This window comes from Cataglyphis hispanica, chromosome 13, assembly GCF_021464435.1.
Source record: "Cataglyphis hispanica isolate Lineage 1 chromosome 13, ULB_Chis1_1.0, whole genome shotgun sequence".
Lineage (NCBI taxonomy): Eukaryota > Metazoa > Arthropoda > Insecta > Hymenoptera > Formicidae > Cataglyphis > Cataglyphis hispanica.
Genome location: NC_065966.1, coordinates 978855 through 994099, shown reverse-complemented (window position 1 = coordinate 994099; position 15245 = coordinate 978855). Strand labels below are relative to the sequence as shown.

Here is a 15245-nt window from a genome sequence, read left to right as displayed (position 1 = left end):
TAATTTTTCCATCAATCCAAAACATATAAACATATATGTTATTATTGTATAAAGATTTTCGATCTTCCGCATAGATTTCTGCGTAAGTGTATACGGCGATTTTTCGCGCATTTTATTTCCGCGCGACGGAAATTAGCCGACGAAGAGCGGATTGTCGTGCGAGCGTTAAGTTTTACCGGAAAATATCGCGAGATTACGGCAAAGATTCCGATCTTGGGGGTACGAGAAGTCAAATTTGATTAACGCCCGGCAATATCTCCTCGCTCTTTCCCGTCTGGCGCGAGAACGGAAGCGTTAGGCTTAATCCACAAAGTTATTTCGTTCTAGATGCTTGGAACTTCTTGTTGATCCGATTAGGATCGACTTAATAGAGTCGCGATGAAGAACGCAGACACAACATCGTTCCCCGTATAACATCGCATTTATTATACAAACGATATTGTACGTTCTCCTCGAGAGAATCAATTTCAATTTAAAATATTATTATTACATAACATACAAAAAAAAAAACGATATGTAATATAATTTAATATAATTTAATCTTTGAAAATATTATTTTATTTATAATATTTTAATATTTTATATCTTTGTTAGATTTTGTGTCTTTATAAGCGATTACATAATTAATAAATGACTAGGGATAGAGATAGGATTTTTTAAAAATGATTTGCGCTTATACAATGAAAATGTATATATTACATTCTATATATTAATCCTCCGCCTCTTCCTATTTTGCAATTCAATCTGTGCGCGCGAGGTTTATCAAGCCGTGGCTTTGATTGGTAGGGACCAAAATACGTTAATTGGATAAAAATTAGCAGACATTAACACAATTATGCCGGGGATGCGCGTCGATACGATTGATCGGATTGAATGTTTGTTGTGCGAATGTAATTCGAGCGAAATGGAAAATACGCGTGTCCGGGCGTGTTTCATCACGCGATTATCACGATCGGGCGAATGTTACGAGATGCGAAAAATGCTGCAGCGTAATAGCGTGTGTCGTCATTGTGCGTTATCCATATGTGATGCTGGCGACGCGTTGATTGTTGAAATTGGAACTGAAAATGTCACGGTAATAAACACGTGGTAATAAACGGAGACTGATAATGCGCGCCGTCAAAATATTATCGCATCATAATTATCATTTTAATTTATAGTCAGTCGCGTTTTTATTTTATTATCTCGTGACGTTTAATCTAATTTTTGAATCGGTAATTCGTATTTGCAAAAATTAGCGAAATTTAAATTCTTCTCGAACATAATGACGTTTGTATTAATTTGAGCGTTATTGTCGCTATTTGCTAATATCGTGTGCGGGATAGAACATGAGTTTAGTGCTCGCAATCAGTCCCTTAGCATCATCATTCTCTCCTGTACGTATAACTGCGTATAGATTCCTAGGTGGACGCAATTCTCTCGGGACAATCTGCATACATGCAAAGATGCATATATGCAAATGCAGTCGGTTATTGTAGACACAGATGCTGGTTGTAATCAAGTGAATTAACGTATGCAACATACACACACATACATGCGATGATGTTTCACATGTAACATGTCATCCTTGCCTTTACATAAAAAAAAAACAATTTTCAAATAAAGAAATTGTTGGGATGGTATATACGTACTAAAAAAATATTTTGCTTTTTAAATCTTTATCTTGGAGGAAATTAAATTTTAAAATTAAATTCTCTCAAAGTCTCTAACATATCCGAGATTTATTTTTTATTTTTTTATTTTGTGTGTTTTGAGTATCAAAACTTTATCGTAAGATCTTATATTTTTAAATTAGTTCTTTATCAAAGTTACCGTTAGCTACGCGTCTTTTACACTATTTTCTAGACTAATAAAGGATATTTGCAGTCCAAAAATAATATCGTACGTTCGTCTCGGATTCCACCTGGCAGGTGCCTCGAATGAAAAAGGACCACTTGTTTCTCGATGTTCATCGGCAAATGCTGTTTTATGTTTACCATCTGATTGCGCGTGTATTTGCGTATCGCATCGGTCGCGATAGAGAGACCCGGAGGCGAAACGGGATTGCTCAGTTTTAGTCGCGACGTGGGTGGACTCTCCGAAGAGGGAGGGGGTCGGGGGCCGGGAGACTGCACACTTAACTCTGATTGCGAGTGCGTATTATGGACTCGTAGTCTCGCAGGGGGTGAGTACGAAACGCGCACGTTATGCATCTCGCACCATCCTCTCGCTTAACCGACACAAGAGGGTGAGCCTTCGCCCATGTCGACGACATGCGCGCGTGCAGTCACGGGAATATGCACGTGCCCGTCGGCCTGTGTACATATTTGGCACGCTCTCATCTGCGAGTCTCCCTTCCAGCCAACCTCGTGTAAGAACTCGTGTCCCCGTCCTCGTTTGCGGTATGGGCAAGGACGATGGTCCATATGGTCGCGGGGAGTATATTACGAGTCGCTTCATCGCGCGCGAGAGAAGGATAATGGCTCATCGAGATTGCCGATGGAACCATGAATTCGACAGCTCAGCCTTAATGTAACAAGTATCCCGTTACATTGAAAAATGATTCCGCTAAGGAATATCTTGATCGTCTCGATCTCCCGTTTATTTTAATCCTTTTTCAACTAAAAGTTTTAAAATGTTGGAATACAAGTATACATATATCTTAAACGAATTTGGCTCAAAATATATAATTATTATTGCATTATTTATTAAATGCATATTTCATATCTTTTGCCTATAGTTCTCGATTTGCTTCGCTTTGGCCCGAAAAGCCCATCGCTTAGCATAAACTTGTTTTTAATGAATTAAATCGTACTCGGTTTAAGGCTGAGCTTAACTTAATCCGAGAGCGTGTCCTTAACAAAGTTTTCTCAAAGTTTCGCTGTATAACTTTGTTGATACATTTGCGCATCCCAAATTATTCAGGTTTTACTTCGATCGTAATGGCATACATTAGACGAAAGTAAGTTGTGATAAAACGATTCTCGAAATGACACTTTCCGCGAGAGAGTACTACGGTTTTTATCAAGGAGCAGCGCATTCATAAATATTCAGTGTTGTCAGTGAATTTGGAAATCAGCTGTTTGCCGAAATACTTTTAATATGTCAATTTTAATACATTTCTTGTTTACGGAAAATAATATCAAATTTAAACAATTGTTACATTTTATATATACACATATTATTGCGCATAAAAAAATTCTATTTATGTTTGAAAATAAAATAATATTTTGTATATCTTTCTATTTTATGATGAATGATTTTACAATCACTCGATTAATTAGAGACTGCTTATTCGCTCGTTGAACTGTTTCCTTTTTATCTCGTCTCCTCTCTCTCTCTCTCTCTCTCTCTCTCTCTCTCTCGTTTTGTTTCATTATTCGATTGTCATACATCAGATTCGCGTACACACGCTCGCCTGGGAAAATTGTCCGCGCGTCCCGGGCGCAAATCACGCAGTCCGTTTTCACGAGATTAAATTCATTTTACGCAAATTACCGGTCGCATTCACTCGTCCGTTCGTTTTCATCGCGCCATGCCGTGCCGCGCCGCGTCGTATATCACCGGCATGCACCGCCACCCTTGGCAAGGGATGCACATTCAGTGCCGTACCGTCGCTTATCGTCGGGCAACAATAGCATAGAGTCCTGTAATGTAGACTACCAGATAAATTTTTACAATCCCGGCACAAGAGGAAATTAATGCCACTTTTAAAGAAACAAGAATATGCAAATTGTTGCATATTTTTTTAAATTAAAATGTACCGTGTCCGTTAGCTTACCTTTATATTTTTTTTTTATGTTGTCATTAATTTAGTTTCTCTCTCTTTTACACTGTCATTAATTTAGTTTCATTCTAAATTTCACGCTACAATATATACTATAATATTAAAATTTTAAAATATACTATAGTAATATTAATATAACATTCCAATATTTTAATATCATGTATTTTGTAATATAAATATAATAAGATTTTATCAAAATGTATGATTGCACTTAACATTATATGAGATATATATTACATACACACACACACACATATATTTATATATGATATTCTTTCCACAAAATATTTAATGTACAAGCTTTACTGCGATTCAGACACGATCCTGGGGCTATTCATTTACGTTTGTCATGTTTTTGCTGACCCCCGCTGTTATCACTTCGCGATTTTCGGGGGATGAGTTTTGTCGCGGTTTTCCCACCGATGGGATGACACTTTGAGAGTGCTTCTAACGTGGGAATCGCCGATGGGGGTAGCAGCGCGCGTCCTTATAATAGGCGCTTGTTTGCTTAATTTGGTGATTTACGCGTCGCGAGTTTGCACAACGGCCGTATTCTCACTGCTCACGGATCCTCCCGCTGACTTATTGAAAAGCTAGCCCAAGGCGTTCACATAGGATAGATTAACGGCTATTCTCTCCGCAGGGTTTCATAATTTATCTTGTCTGCATTTAGAAGATAGGTACTCGCGTTACATAATAAACCTCAGATTACAACCTGCTGATTTCCGTTCAAATACTTCGATGATTTATTATTTATTTTATAGATTTATTTTATTATTTATTTTATAGAAAAGAAGAACTCAAGTAGCGCACACTTTTTAATTTTTGATTGCTTATAATTTTAAAGATTACGAGATTGTTTTTTTCCAACATTCGAATAACTATTATTTTTCTTCTTCTGATTTCAGGTATGTACTATCCAGTATAAAGGCAACTACGATTTTCAATCAGAGAACTGCAATCTTCTGGTTCGTAGTACAATTAATTTATGCTTTCCTAATTTCGAGATTTTTTTACATTTTCTTATATTTTATCTCCACACTATTCGAGATTTCTAAACCAAAAGCGAAATTTCTCGCTTTTCAAAGTCCTTTCTAAATAAGAGCGCGGATCGAGAATGGCATCGATTGCACTTCAACGCACGCGATATGCACTTTGCTTTTAGAGCCGCGATACAAAGCGATACGCCGCAGACATCATCCGCCTAAATGGAAGGGTGGGGAAAGAAAGGGCGCGAAAGGTGCTCGTTTTATTTCTCGTTGACGACAGTTATATCACGTTTTCGCATTGTACGATAATCGTGATACGTATTTGCGTGTCGCGCGATCGAAATAGAAACGAGATTATTTTTTTTTTATCGAAGATGAAGATCTCTCGTATTGCGATATGAAAAGATACAAATATGTAATATGAGAGAAGGAAAGCGTAGTCTCTCTTTTTGCATAAAAGAGCAGTAAAAGCCATCGTATATTTGAGTTTATTGATGTCCTGTCGAAAGATCAAACGCGATCAAACGTAATTCAAGTTCCATAAACTTTATGTAAATAACAAGAAAAGTCATATAAATTTAAGTGATTTTCGAAGAGTTTTATGAGTATTTAAATAGCATATTTAAATTTTACTTTAGTTAAATTGATTTTTTATTTCATTAAAAAATTACTGAATTCATTTTATATTACTTAAATATGAACATGTGAAACTTCTATATAGGCCAATAATGGCGCTTCTATCTCAAGGTGATTGTTACAATAAACAGATAATTTGACACAGGTAAATGTTTTTGTACAAAAAATTGAAAATCATTTTGTAATACTTGTTATTTTTTTTCCATGAAACAAATAACGAATGTTGAAAAGTATCGACACGAATCGTTAAGTTTTATCATACCAAAAGAAAGTTTCCCTACGGATTAAAAAGACATTGGTTGCACTAGGCAACAGCGCCTTCTTCCATTTCTCATCGAAATAATCGGTGAACTCGACAAAGGGGGTGGGCGCCGGGTCGAAAGACGAGTCTTCACCGGGTCATGCGAGGATCTTTCGTCGTGGGGTAAGTTTCGTCGAGGTCGAGTAAGCCGTAGAAAGGGGTAGGAAGATGGTACACGTCGAACGAATGGCGGCCGTGATATGGTGATAGAAAACGCATTTCTCGACAGCGTCGTCGGAAGGGGTGGGAAGCGCACAGAAAGAAACTAGAGCATATTCCGTCGACAGATGAGACACTCATTGTCCCGAAGAATCAGAGGAATCATCCTCTCTCCCCTCCCTCTTTCCTTCCTTCTTTCCCGTTTTTCTTTGCACTATCTCGCTTCCTGCATCTACTTTGGTAGTTGCTTCTCTCTCACCTTTCAAGTATCCAGAGGACCAAGTCGCGTGTATCCGATATAGTTTCTTCACATATCCCCTTTCTCAATATTTCTTCTCTCGCAGTCTCTTTGTTTCTCTCTCACGAGATAGGAGACTACAAGAGTCGTAATTCCCAGAAGCAACCCCTGCTGGATATATGCGCGACTTTCTATCACTGCAAATAATTGAGAGAGAGGAGGGTGAGAGGTGAGAGAGAGTCGCGTTGATGACAAGTCCGGCTGGACAAAAGATATGGGTTACTGCGAGCAAGTGCTGCCGAAAGATTCCTCCAGAGTAATTCTTAATGCTCCCCGATTCATACCCCTCCTCTCTCTCTCTCTCTCTCTCTCTCTCTTCCCTCCATTCACTCCGACATGCCTGCGTGGAGAATGCGAACTTTGTTTGCTTTGCGAGACGAACGACGCGTTCACTCCTGAGAGCTCGCAGCAGTAATTAATAGTAATTTTGCGTTGCGCGTAGAGTTTGCGAAGATTTTGCGAAGTACTTCAAGCAGGAGCGAGAACAATTAGGCGACAATTATAATCTCTGAATTTCTGGCAATTTCGGAGACGAAAGCGGAGTAAATCGAGGTGCACTATGCGTATGCCATCAGTTCGCCAAATTCCTTTCTCTCGGAAATTCTTTAGTCAATCTGAAAGAAATTTTTCCTTAAGGAAAATGCAATTTTGATGTCAGCTTTTTTCACATTTAGCTTTAGACCCTTTTACAATTAATTTTTAAATTAAATATCTGAGATAAAAATTGCAATTAATTTTCTAAAAATTGAAATTTAATTTTTGAAAATTGAAATAATTTTTAAAAAATTCTGAAGTTTTAATTAACTCCCACATGGTTTTATTACTCGACGAGATTTTGAAAAGAATTTTTATAAATAATTTAAGAGAAAAATAATAGAATATAAAGACTCCTGATTTTTTCTATTATTATATTATTAGTTCAAAGCAACGTGCAGAAAAATATTATGTTATAGTTCTTTCTATATAATAGTTCGTTTCGTGTATACAATCGCGAGAGACAAACATCGTAGTGAACTCTTTCCTCTTGCGTGTTCTTTTATCGTGTATTACAATGAGAGATTTGCGATGATGATGAAGCAAGCTCGGGGTCGCCAGACAAAAGATGTGGGTTACCACGAACAGTACCTTCTGTAAACGCTTCTCGACGTTGCTCTATTCGTATACTTTTTTTAAAGTTAGACATTGTATGCGGAAATGTTGCCTAGCTATAACTTAGGCTTATTTTCCGTGGATTCGCCTTTATTCTTATATCGATTTTGACGATAAGAAGAAAAAAATAGAGTAGAGCAGAATGGAAAATATTTTTAGTATCATTTACTTTCTTTGGTTACTGATACATTTCTTTATTACTGCTTGGCATTTTTTTTTTTATTTTTATTTGTTTTATTTTTTAATATATTTTTGTTTATTATATTAAAATCAATTTGTAATAATCAATGAACATGTTGATGTCAAAATATGATGACAGTTTTTTTTTTACATGAGATGCACTTGGTGGAAATGCATTTAATCAAGAATTGTCGATAAAGAGAAAGAGTAAAAATGCGTTCAGCGAAAGAATAGTGAATCATGTTACCGAAGATTTATACTTCCGGACATTCGCGTCTCCGGGAAGAAAAATATTGCGATCGAAAAAAGCCTTGCTAACCTCCGACTCTTTATCCAGACACGCCCTAGTGGCTTTCCGTGATGGACAACGTACCCGTGTAGGGTTTGCCCAAAAGTTTTAAATTCGAGTTTAAATCTCCCCCAGTGTTCACTGAAGGATCAAAGGACGAGAAAGTGATATGTAGAGTCCAAAGTTAAAAAAGGTCTTACATTACTCGTGAAAGAGTAGTATAAAAAATGAGATACAGTTTAAGTTTAAAGAACTTTCGCCCATTTAACGCTATTTACATCAAATTATTTATTTCCCAAACAATTGATAGTTTTATATAATTTTTGATTGTTACATCTGATAAAGTATACGATACTTAATTGAAAACTGAAATGTTTCTTTTGCGTTATAAATATTAATTAATGCATACAAAAATTTGGTGAATTCATTTTTACGTTTCACGTTTATGCATTTGCTTTGATTAATTTGATTAAAAGCCGAATATTATTTTATATAAGTTCTGATTGACGTTCCACAAATCGACACGTGTAATCTTGTAATCTTTTTCAAAAAAAAAAAAAAATCAAGTTTTTTTTTCGTGATTGATAGTGTGGGATTGTATAAGTCACGTGAAAATCTAAAGTCAACTTTAAAGCCGCCATCTGTTTCAACAGATCAGACAAGACCGATGCGTTCGAGATTACGCAAATCCGATATTAGTCTTGGCCAGGCTCAAGAAAAGGGATTAATGTATAAAAGAGAAAAGAAAAGTAGAACAGAAAGATTTTGATTATCTACAGAATTATTAAAAATAATATATATAAAATATATTATTATACACACACACACACGGAATTCAAATAAGTATTCTCAAAAATAATATTTATGATAAAGAAAAAAAAATATTTTTTATTAAGATATTAATTTTTTAAATCTTGTCTATAATACTTTCTGAATTATGTACTAAATTGCTATATTAGTAATTAATCAAGTTTTATTAAATGTTTGCGTTAATAGTATAACCAATTTATACATGTCATTATTAACGAGCGATGCATATTTAAATATTTCATCGAGAAATGGAAAAGAAAATATTAACGTAAACAATAGTTTTCTACTAAAAGATTTTAAAAGTGTAGATTCTCGACGATTTTAAATCGAGCCATTCATATTTCTTTCAACGTCCACGAAAACCGAGTATTAGCAGTTTCAATAGAGCTTCATTAGGAATTCAAAGGGCGTCGGGTCAGAATCGGACCTCAATCAAGCCATAGTATAGAGGAACTTCATCCAAGAGACACAAGAGTACTAATAAAGATAATATTTGCCGGAAGTCAACGCACTAATAAAGTTCGATCAAACTCAAGATTCGCTTTATAAGAGATATGCGAAGAGATTCAGTTATCAGCGAAAGTTTGTATCAAAGTTTCTACCGCCTACATAGATTCGCTACTATAAAGTCATTCCTCCATTTTCTTTTTTTTTCTGTCATGAATAATTTTATAATATTCTTTCTTCAAGAAATTCTGTCGTCAACTCTGGTTCAATTCGAGAAAACTGTTCATACTCATTTCTGGTTTCAAAAACATTTTATTCTTAATTCAAAAATTTGTTTGTGATTCAAAAATTGTAAAAGTTGAGAATGAAGTTTTATTTAGAATTTTATATATAAAGGCATCTTAATTTACACTTTAATGACATTTATTATTCATGACAAATAAAATTCTGTCGTCTAAATTATACATCTAGTTGAATATTGAAACGTTTTTAGTTATTTTATTTTTCATAGTTTGTCTTTTTTTGCGTGCAAAAAAACATCATTTTTAGATATACTCGATAAACTGGAGATAACATGCAATCCACTATAAATAATGTCAATGTGTTTTCCGAGACATGTGCTTTCGCTATCCCTTCGTCAAAAATTCACAGCATGCTTTTGTCGAAAGTGGTGTGTGCGGCTTAGAAAGAAGAGCTCAAGTAAATCCGTATACAATTGAAAATGTAAAGTCCAACAAATACAATATCCTCGAAAAGTTTCCGGGCACTAACATAAGCAAATATTATACTTATCCTTGTATATGTATCCGTGCGCAATAGAGGAATCAATTCTAATTTTATTTATTCCACGACATGCAACTTTGGTGCAGACGTGTGAGAAAAAAATTTATCATAAAATAATCTCCTAGAAATAATCAATTAGACATTTTTTTCTCTACTCGTGTATGGTTCTGAAATTTCTCAGTGATAGTTTATACTGTTTATTCTGACGTAAGAGTCGATTCGAGATCTTTTGTCCGTCTAGTTCGCTCGTACATGCGTGCTCATAAATAGAATATCGTCGATCAATTTGCCTCCATATCATTCCGAGATCTTCGCAAAGTGTTGGAATGCCATCGCGAATCCCACGCCGAATTCTTCTGCGCGACGTTTCGAAACTTTGGCCCGTAGAGAGACATATCCGAAAGTTTCGGAGTAACGACTCGCATCGCGGAACTCCGCCGATTTTTCTGCTGCGCCAAGTTCTCGTACTATCGGCTGTCTGGAATAATAAATTCGGCAACGTTAGCAGATTTTTCTCCACGTTGGCTGGAGTTTCCAGTTTAAATCCAGCGGCCGTCCAGAATGATCTAAACCGGCTCCGGAAGGATGCACTTTTATTTGCCAAAGACGCGATGAATATAAAAGCGCCGCTTTTTGTATATCACGAATATCTCTTTTTACATATTAGGCGTAAGTGAAAAGATTTTGCTAGTTTTTTTTTTTTTTACGAATATAATTTATATTTTGCTTTTTTATATTTTTTTCTTATAAATCTTTTTTTATATTTTGCTTTTTTGTATTTTTTCTATTTGTATTTATAATTTTTTTATCTTTGTTGTCAAGATATTTTGTCAAATATCTTTTAAATATTTTTTAATTTTTGTCGTCAAGATATTTTGTCAAATATCTTGATAAGCAAATAACATGCGAGGAAAAATTAATTTGAAATTAGATAACAATTTTGCTACAGTTAAATATATCGGGAATTGCTATAAATTTTGAATGTATCTGTAATTTTCCTTCCTACGAGACGAGTTTTGTAAAGTGTTCACGGGCGTAGCATTTATATGAAGAGAGATATCGCATAATGTAAGAAAAATACATGAATTATGTAGCGGTGGACGCATTTTAGACGATGATTTTGAGAGAGGGATTAAACCGAAAGCCCTCAAATATTAATAGAAAAGCTGAGTCGACTGGATGAAAGACGTGACTTTTAGATTGTGATGCCTCCAGCATATGATATTTGCGATAAAACGGCACTCTGATATATATATATATATATTTTTTTTTGGTTACTTTTTCTTTATTCTCAGAATAATGCGAATTAATAAACAAAGATTATTAACAGAATATGATTAATAGAATATGAAAGAAAATTTATTAGATATATCTTGTGTATTAATTATTGATTTTTATATTGCTCATATATGTCATGATAAGATTGTTTAAGATGTATCTTTTTAGCTCTCTTGTTAAATAATTATTCCATTTCGTAGTAAAGAAATTTGAAAGCGCGCATATAAAACGGTCGGATAACGGGATTTTCGCAGACAAGAATTTGATAAATTTAATTGCAGTTTCGCAACGCTATTGCGTTGCCTCGACGGCATGCGATTTTCGCGATTTATCCATTTATCGTGTATGAACAAATGAAATTTAATAGACGAGCGTGCGCTGAGGCCCGCGTATCGATTATCAATCGGGATGCGCTTTGCAGCCATCACGGAACGCTTAGAGCATCATAACCGGCCTTTATTCTCTTGTAATTTTTATCCATATAATACGAACGGACGTACACCGCGAGTTAACACTTTGCTAGCGCGACTAATTCGATTCTAGCTCGCAAAATCGTTACGCGCGTTTCTCGCGTTCGCTTTTACATTCGATTATCGCGATTTTCTTTCGCGTCTCGCTCATTTATTCGCGTGGAAAATAAATGACCGACGAAGAATTTTTATCATTATATTTTCGTTGAAAAAAATGTAGCGTTGATCGCATTCGAAAATATATGATCGAAAGCAGGAAGCATCTTTGCTAAAGAATACGATAAGTCGAAGAAAATCAGCGCGTTTACAATAATTCGAGATATTTAATCTAAGCGAATAATCGCGCGAGTAATATATATATATATATATATATATATATATATATATATATATATATATATATATATATATATATATATATTTAGAGAATTTATTGTCGAGTTGATCGAGAGAACGAAAAAGGGAAACTTTGAAGTTCGAGGCAGGGCGGATCGTGTCGTATATAAAAAGAAGAAAAAAAATGAGGGACCGGCGAAAAATCTGGTGAAGAAAGTGAAGAAAAAAGAAAGGTTTAGAGGTGCGTGTTGTGACTGACAGCTGTCGGCACAGAACGCCAACAATCCGCGTCTCTCCTCCTTTTTCTGATCGTCGTGCAAAGGAAAGACGAGGAAGAAGGAGTCGGCTGAAAAGGATGATTAGGATACGCTAAATCTTTCTTTTATTGACTCACGTTTATTTTGCCGCAGCCAAACAGAACGATTCACATATTCGAGGTTTCTCTCTTGCGAAGCCAGCAAAATATGAATTAAATCGCACATTGCTTCTTTTATCTTGTTTTATCCACATTGTTTTCGCATTAATTTTCTAATTTTTAGATCTGTCTTAATAAATATTTAAAATACGGGATTTAAAGGATTAAGATAGATGTATTACGCGCATCTTTGAAAGAACCAAATTTGTCGACGATTAATTCGCGATCATCTTCCGTGTATTCGCGCGATGCGCCAATTTATCGTATTGTCGTCGCAATTTGCATGTGCATTCAAGCGCCTCGTTTGAAAGCCATAAGACACCGTTTGAAATTAACCGGCATTCGCGTCTAAATAACTCCGGACCGCGGTTATGGTGTTATGTATCCCGAGACACACCGGGTTTTGATAAACGCGCGGACTCTATTTTAGCGGCCCCGGACGCTGTACGCGCCAACAGATGTAAAACATACAAGTTTCTACGTGCAGCACGTGGCGCCCGTAATAAAGCAACGCAACGCATCGCTCGAATATGCGTGCGCGCACAGGGTGTCCCAGTTCTTTTTATCTTTGATCATGGGGATTCTTTGAAGCCGGCTTTTCTTCAATCAAAATGTCGAGGAGCTAATAGTTTTCAAATCACAAGCAATTTCGAATATCGCACAGGATTTTTTTCACTGGCATAAAAAGCTATTTCAATTACTTATTTGTGGATTAACCGTATACATGGGGCAGACATATATATTCAATATCAAAAATTCAAAATGACTTGCAAATAATTTTTCTCGCTGAGGAGAAAAATCTTGAGAAAAATCGAGATGCAAAAATAATGGTTGCGCTAATTCCATGACACTGTGTATGCTCGCTCGCTCGCGCGACCATTCCGCCATGTGCGGCGTCGATATATAAACGGATTTATAAATTTCTCGCTTCACGATTTTCCCAGCTTCTCGGCTGCACTCGAGCTGTCGTAAAGCTGTCGTTTCGGCACTGGATAACGGCGGTGCCGCGCGAGGCGAAGTGCGTTTGACACGCATCGCATTTAACGACCGATCGAAATGCGCGAGATGCGTCGTTGCGCTGAGAAGATAATAGATTTTAGGGAAATAATAATAGACACCCACACACACACACGACGCTGAGGATCGGAAGTTCGCACGAGAAACTTGTTGGGTCTCGAAAGTAAACGCGACGCGAAAATAAATAGAAACATTATCACATCATTTCGATTATTTTATGATAAATATTTTATGATTAATAAATATTTTAATAGATATTTAAAAAAAATAATAAATAATAAATGATAATATTATAGGATAATTTTAATTGTATCGACTTCAATTTAATATAATGGAGGAAATAAGCAGTTTTCTTTTTAAATAATAATTTAAAATCATTTGGAGCTTATTATAATTTTGTAACGTATGCTGAGTTATATGATTGTAATACTTTATGATTTTCTTTCAAATAATTATATTCAACCGCAACTTATAGTATTGAAAGATTAAAGAAATGAATCGTTAAATTTGAAATTCTTTTGCGTGCTTTTCACGGACGAGTCATGAAATGATTCGTGGAGAAAAAAAAAGGAAGGACCAATTATTCCCGATCGTTTTCGTATCAGGATATCGACTCTCTCGCAGAATCTCCCAGAATCGAGGGAACCGTCGAAGTAAATGGAACGAATGACACAAAACGACAGGCGGAAGTCGAAAATCTCGAGGAGAGAGAAAGAGAGAAAAAGAGCCTGTGCGAATAGTAGCAAGAGAAAAAAGGATGAAAAAGACAAAGAAGAGAGGAAGGATACGGAAAAGAGGGAAGAAGGGAAAGGAGCCCCGGGGAAACCCGAAGAGGGAATTGGCGGGCGCGTATATAAAAGGGAGCTACAGAGATAAAGGGATTAACACGTCGACGAAATGCGGTGAGCTCGACGGTCGATCGTCGTCGAAATCGTATTTGTTCGAAGTTCTCCCTCTCCCTCTCCCCCTTTCTCCTCCCTTCTTCCTCATTTGATGCTGCGGTCCCTCTTTCTCTCGTTTACTCCCGTTCCAAGCTGTCCGTCGCCATCGACGTCGACGTTGGGATCCTCGGCGCTATTCGATTCCCGTTGCTCGACAGCGGTTTGGGGGCACGATTCCGCCACGCCAGACGAGATTAGGCTCGATATTGCCTAACGAGCGCCGAGAGCCAGAGTTCTATCCTCTCTTTGGCGCTGTGAAAATTAGAACGGGGAATCGCGCGCACGTGTATCGTCGGCTTAGTTTCTTACACTTGTCAATCTCTTCTATTTTCTATCCGTAAAACGTATCTTTCAAGCTTAGTATAATTTGATTTTTTTTATCGCAATTCTTTTATAATTACAATAAAAACGACCTTATATATATCTTTTTTTTTTTTTTTTAAACGCAAATGGTCAATGCTGTCTTTTTCAGACAAATTATGTGATATGAAGAAGATTAAACAGAATGCTATGTAGTGAGATATATATGTATTGCATATGCAAAGTTTTTACAACAATGTACATGATGTACACATCGATGTAACATCACGGAGTCAGTTGGTTTTCTTTTTTCTTCCGATTTCACGAACAAAAATTCGAGATGTGAAATTGGAGAGAATGCAATCGCAATAGGGAGTTTCATTGCGAATTGAAGCGTAATTTTTCTTTTCCGCGCGATGGTGCATTGATAGCGGAAATGAAGGGAATGGTTTCGGGGATTATTTCTCCTGGTTTTTTCGCGAGCCCTTGCCGGTATATTCGTACTCTTGTGCCCAGCAACGGTATACGCATTGTCCGAGCGATACGAATTTGTGTCCATTCACGTTACTGTTTTCTCTCTTTTCGCTTCTCCTTCTCTGTCATCGCCTTCCCTTTCCCCCTGATCTCTCTCTCTCTCTCTCTCTCTCGCTCCTCTCGTTTTTCCTCCTCTTTTTTTTCGTT

At 36.4% G+C, this 15245-nt stretch overlaps 3 protein-coding genes across 3 annotated transcripts in view; 2 read left to right on the top strand and 1 right to left on the bottom strand.

The window, feature by feature from the left end:
* The window catches only part of LOC126854140 (PDZ domain-containing protein 4), a 162793-nt gene that overhangs the window by 39045 nt on the left and 108503 nt on the right, over positions 1-15245 (top strand). The gene's annotated exons all lie outside the window — the stretch shown is intronic.
* LOC126854141 (general transcription factor 3C polypeptide 3) overlaps positions 1-15245 on the bottom strand; it is a 105632-nt gene that overhangs the window by 52395 nt on the left and 37992 nt on the right. The window lies entirely within an intron of this gene.
* LOC126854186 (60S ribosomal protein L35a) overlaps positions 12282-15245 on the top strand; it is a 118496-nt gene continuing 115532 nt past the window's right edge. The window contains exon 1 of the mRNA XM_050600636.1: positions 12282-12285. The gene's annotated coding sequence lies outside the window, so the exon portion shown is untranslated. The remainder of the gene's footprint in view (positions 12286-15245) is intronic.